The sequence below is a fragment of the Leopardus geoffroyi genome, chromosome A1 (assembly GCF_018350155.1).
Source record: "Leopardus geoffroyi isolate Oge1 chromosome A1, O.geoffroyi_Oge1_pat1.0, whole genome shotgun sequence".
Classification (NCBI taxonomy): Eukaryota; Metazoa; Chordata; class Mammalia; order Carnivora; family Felidae; genus Leopardus; species Leopardus geoffroyi.
The window spans coordinates 10,240,209-10,245,923 of record NC_059326.1 but is presented as its reverse complement, the minus strand read 5'-3'; positions in this window follow the sequence as shown (position 1 = coordinate 10,245,923).

Genomic DNA, 5,715 nt, shown 5'->3' with positions numbered 1-5,715 from the left:
TCAAAAGTGATTTGTAAAGTAGCCTGGCAAGTGCTATGCACCCAGTACTTGGAATAGAAGACGGAAGCTAGGCAGGTAGCTCTTACTTCTAAATTCCAATTTCTCTTGCCATAGCGTTTAAACTTCTGTAGGGAACAGGAAAAGGTGACTAAATGGAAGTCTGTATTTACCTCTATATTGGCCTTCCAGAAACGTGTTTATTGGGATTCTATATAGCCATTTAAATATGTTAGATTCTAAATATGCTGAACGGAGTTAAATGTGCTTTTTTGGAAAGTTGTCTAAGGGATGCAAAGGTAAAAAACAAGTTCTGGAAATTATGTAGTGTGATATAGGTGCCCCTGTATCTATATATGCATAGAAACTTTCTGAAAGAAAATTAAGATTCATTCACAGTGTTCCCAGGATGCAGAAATGGCAGGTCAGATGGTAAAAGAGGTCAGAGTAGCAACTAGTGCTTTTCATTTTCCATTCTTTTGTGCTCTCTGATGTTTTGCTAATCTTGAGCATTTTTACAGTTGTATGAGAGGGTTTTAAATTTTTAAACATTTTTGTACCACCAAAGCAATGTTTCCATAAGACAGAATTTCTGGAATACAGATTTCCAAAAATAAAAAATAATGCACATTTATAACCTCATCTACCAAGAGATAACGTTTGCAAAAACCTTGGTGTGTGTCTTTCCAGACTTTCAATCTTCCACGTATTTCCTCGTTTTAACAAAGAATCATACTTTCTTTATTTTTAAGATTCATACTTTAATGTTGTCTTGCGATCTGAATGTTTTCATTTAATAATTTACCGAGAATATTTTTCCTGTGAATACATCTTCATTTACATCATTGTTCTTCAAAGACTGGGTGGTATTCCAGTGTATTTGTTATACCATCATGTACTGAATCAATTCTCCTTATGTTGGATATCTAGGTTGCTTCTAATTATTCTCTTTCTCCCTTACGAACGATGTATTGATTCACCTGATAACTAAATCTTTGTGCGCATGTCTTATTATTTCTTATGGCCAAATGCTTAGAAGTAGGATCGCCGGTTTGAAGCTTTCGATATGTAGAGTCAACTTACCCTTCCGATAGCATACACCAATTTGCTTCCTAGTCAAGAGCATATAGGAGTGCCCATTTTCCTGTATCCTTGCCAAGCTAAAAATATTTGTTTCTAAACCCATTCTTAAAGGGTTTTATAGACCGCCTCCCCCTACCCCCCATCCTCACTGGTACAATTTCATCTTACCAACCAGAATATTAAGTTAAAACTGAAGCTGTGCTCATTATGGTATTTAACATGAAGTGTTTATTGTCTACTCTTGGGGGACTGCAGCTCGGGTCCCTGCAGGCCGTATTCTTTGATGTCATAGACGTGCACAAAGCCTTCCTGGTTGGCCACGTAGGCGAGGGCATCTCTTGCTGTCACTGCGATGCTGCTGACCTGTGCTTTGTCTCTGGACTGAAAAACACATGCACATGGTCCATCACACACACACACATTGGGTCCATCATATACACACACACACACACACACACACACACACACGGCCCATCACAGATGCACACGGGGCCCATTGCCGATAAAGCTGACTTGTCAGACAATGGCAAGTGGAATGCTGCATCCCATTTGCAGTAAGAACTCATCACTGTGCCTGTGTTAATCTTTCAGCAAGATAGGGTATGCTATATAGATAGTCAAGCTAAAAACTTGGAGCCCAGAAGAGTCGCTGTGTTGCACAGTCAGGCTAGTGTCAATAAAGAAAAAAACGGGCGCCTGGGTGGCTCAGCTAGTTAAACGTCCGACTTCAGCTCAGATCACGATCTCACAGCAGTGAGTTCGAGCCCCGCGTTGGGCTCTGTGCTGACAGCTCAGAACCTGGAGCCTGCTTCGGATTCGGTGTCTCCCTCTCTCTCTGCCCCTCCCCTGCTTGCACTCTGTCTCTCTATCTCTCTCAAAAATAAATAAACATTAAAAAAAATTTTTTTTAAGTAAAAAAACAACAACAAACCCCAAGCGTGGAAGTTATTTCCAATCGACTGTCCAACTTATAGGAGTGAGGTTTGCAATGGGACGGGCCCCACCGAACAGCCTCCAGAAGGTGACAGAACCTGTGAGGAGGGGAGAGCAGGAAGACCACCGGGGGTGTGCACTTCGCCTGTGCCTCCGAGTCTCCTGAGACTCTGCTGCCAGGCCTTGCAGCCTCGTGACACCAGGGGCCTCTTCTTATACCCTTGGCTAGAATTATCCGTGAATATAGGGGAAGGGGGTCTTCTTCGTGGGTTTTGAATCAAAGGGCTCAGTGGCCTTTTCTGTCTCCACTAATCTAGGCAACTTTCCTGATGAGAAGGGCAGATTCGGCTATGGAAGAAAAGTCTGGAAGTTAGAGCGATGGCAATAATCTGTGTATGTGTGTGTGTGCGTGTGTGTGTGCGTGTGTGTGTGGGTGTGCATGTGTGTGTAAGTACTTATTTTAAACACACTGTGGGGCCTGCCTAGTCAAAGGGATTCTTGGGCCGGGGGGGGTCTTTTTAGTCTATCAGCCACAATTCTTGAATGTGTTTTACACATGGGTGTTCATGTAGCAAGCCTTTGTGAAGTGGGGACCCCATGCATATCACTTGCTCTTGGGAGTTCCCTAAATTACAAGGTTGAAGTTTCCTCCTGTTAGGGCCGAAGGGGCTCTATGATCCCACCAGGCAAAGCAGAAGCCATGGATGCCTCAGTGTGGAGGGTGGAGAGGAGCATCCAAGGGCATCTGCAGCTTTGGTGCTGGGGCCATGGGTCCAAAGTCCAGAGGACATAGCCTCCCTTACTGCCTAACGAGAATGCGAACGACCACCCCGGGATGCGTACACACAACTTGAGCTTCCCCTTTGCAACCGGAACACAGGTGGCTGGCTGTTTTTCAACTCGTAATTTTAATTAAAATCCTGGAGCTTTGGAGCAGGACTGTGGCCCACTTGTTACATTTTACTAAAGCCTGAGGGTCATGTCATTTGTGTAACATCGCCTCGCTAGTTAGTGGCAGATCTGGATTCAGAAGCTCATCCTCAGTCTCTCAGGGGAGCCCTGGCTTCTTCCTCCTAAAACGAGCAGGATACATAGCTGATCTACACTTAGGATGCTTTGTTCTTCTTAAGACTCTTCCGTCAGGCTGCCTGTGCTTACTCGTGGCTCTCCCCTTAAAAGGCTGTGCTTGGTGTTCATTTAGCCTGACTACATGATGTCCTCGGTGACCCACTTCACTTGTAGAGGCCTCTGAGTGGGCAGCTGAGGCGAGGAAACTTGATTTGGAGGAAGTGGGAGTCAGGCCCTCACTCCCTGGGTGATCACCTCCCTGGCTGGCAGGACCGGGGCCAGAGCAGGTAGGGTAAGGGCCTTAGTCAGCCTGGGCTCCCAGTACAGAGCGGCTGGAAGGAGAGACAGCAGAGGTTGTAGAGGGGAGTAGTGAGTGCTTAGGGACCCTCCCTTTCCAGATCCAGGCCTGCAGTGGCCAAATATTAGAAAAGAGCAGCACAGCCCCTGCGGGAAGCTATTCTTACCTTGGGGCCCATTGGTGATTAGGGAAGTGGCCACTGATTCAAACTTGGCTGCTCAAGTCTTCAAGAGGGCAAGACACGAAACGCTCCGATCTGGGCCTGGTGACCAGGGAGAGTTTGGGTGTGCTCCCAGCCCTTTCTCCCACCTTCTTCTGTAGCTCTGCCCCCCAGCACACTCCCTCCCGCACCATGGGCCTGAAGCAGGAGCTGTGCACACAGGGGCGTGGACATGCTGGCGTCCTCGCTGGTTAAGAACCAACCCAGGTAGGGGCGCCTGGATGGCTCCATCTGTTGAGCGTCCAACTTCAGCTCGGGTCACGATCTCACAGTCCATGAGTTCGAGCCCTGCATCGGGCTCTGTGCTGACAGCTCAGAGCCTGGAGCCTGCTTCAGATTCTGTGTCTCCCTCTCTCTCTGCCCCTCCCCCCTCATGCTCTGTCTCTCTCTCTCTCTCTCTCTCTCTGTCAAAAATAAATAAACATTAAAAAAATTTAAAATAAAAAGAACCAACCCAGGTAAAGTCAGGTGTGAAGGCAGATGGCCCTGGCATCGCCCAGGACCCTAGGACTTTTGGAGAGAAACAAGGATTTGGGAGGCTTTGCCCAGGACTTTACAGGTGCTTCTCAAGAAGTCCCCACTCCCTAGAAATTCTTGGATTGAAATAATATGAATTAACCATTATGTCACCTCTTACATTTACCAAGATATAAAACCATGTGAAATCCTATGGTACTGGATTATTAGTCCCATGGTCAGAGAGAAAGTGGAGACTTAGAAAAGTCAAAAGCTTTGCTCAAGGCCAAAAAGATGTCCATTCTTTCATTCACTTGTTTTTGATCAACATGTGTTAAATCTCTGGTATGGCCCCGACATTGTGCTGAGAGCAGTGGATAGAAGGAGAGGCAGAGGGCCACACTGAGGCAAAAGAACTACTCCCAGGAACAAACAGGATGCTGCTGGCACATGCAGGACGGGGCTGGTTGTTTATGGAGAAGGGAGAGGTCAGAGAAAGCGTCTGAGGGGAAGCAGCATTGAATCTGGAATCTTGAAAGATGTCTTGGGCACTGGGCAGAGAGGGCTCTCTAGGAAAAGTCGTCAAACTCTATCTTCTCTGTACAGCCAAGGGTTGGAATACGTTCTAAGTCCACCTCCCTGCTTCCTCCTGGTCTTCCACTCCCCCTGCTATACTTTAAGCACCATCGACACAGGAGCCACATCTGTCTTTTTTTTTTTTTAAGCCACTTATCTGTAAATCCTCTCACCATGCTTACTACATAGAACTCAAATATTTGTTGTTAAATAAAAATCCTGCAAACTTACTTAGATGAAACCTGTGAGAACCACAAAGAACGTTGCTACTTGAGGTTGTGGGCAAGGAGCTCTCTTTACGTTTTTCTCCTTGAGTCTGTGGGCATCGGGGTACGTGACCCAGACTGAAGGTGCCATGAATGGTCTCATGTAAATAAGGGGCTATATAAATAATGGGGCTGGTGCTGAAGTTAAATACAAGGGGTGCTGTCTCACTACCACGGGGATACCCATGAACCAGGCTGTTAATCATTCAGCAATACTTATTTTGGCCTCTGAGCTCACCACAGTGGACATGATAGACTCAGGCCATGCCCTCAAGCAGAAAATGATTATAATTAGGATTATCTATTTAATGGACACTTTCTATGTGCCAGGCACTGAGCTAGGCATGTTCTCAACATTCCTGTACTTTAATCATCACAACAATCTTAGGTAGACATTATGTTTCTGATTTGACAGGTGGTGAGACTGTTTTAGAAAGAATTACATTGCCTAAGGCACACAAATTAACACATAGAAGGGCTGAGATTCAAACCCAGATGTGTTCACATCCAAAGCCCATGCCCTTGATATTGGATTTTGTAGTTGTCTTTGGAAGGCTGAGGATTCTTAGAAGCAGGGTGGAGGGTCCACCCACATGGCAGTATGGCTTTTGCCCATACCCAATGCCTGGGATATACTTATAGTGATTAGGCTAAGTGTTACCTTACTCTCAGTTTATCAGGTCCTTGGGATTATTGACACAAGGGGGGGCAGGGCAAGATGGGGGGCAGGTAAAAGAGGGGGATATGCAGCAAAGATAAAGTCCCTTCACTTTGCCCACATTCGTCCTGCAGAGGGCCTGCAGTCCCAAGAAATGGGT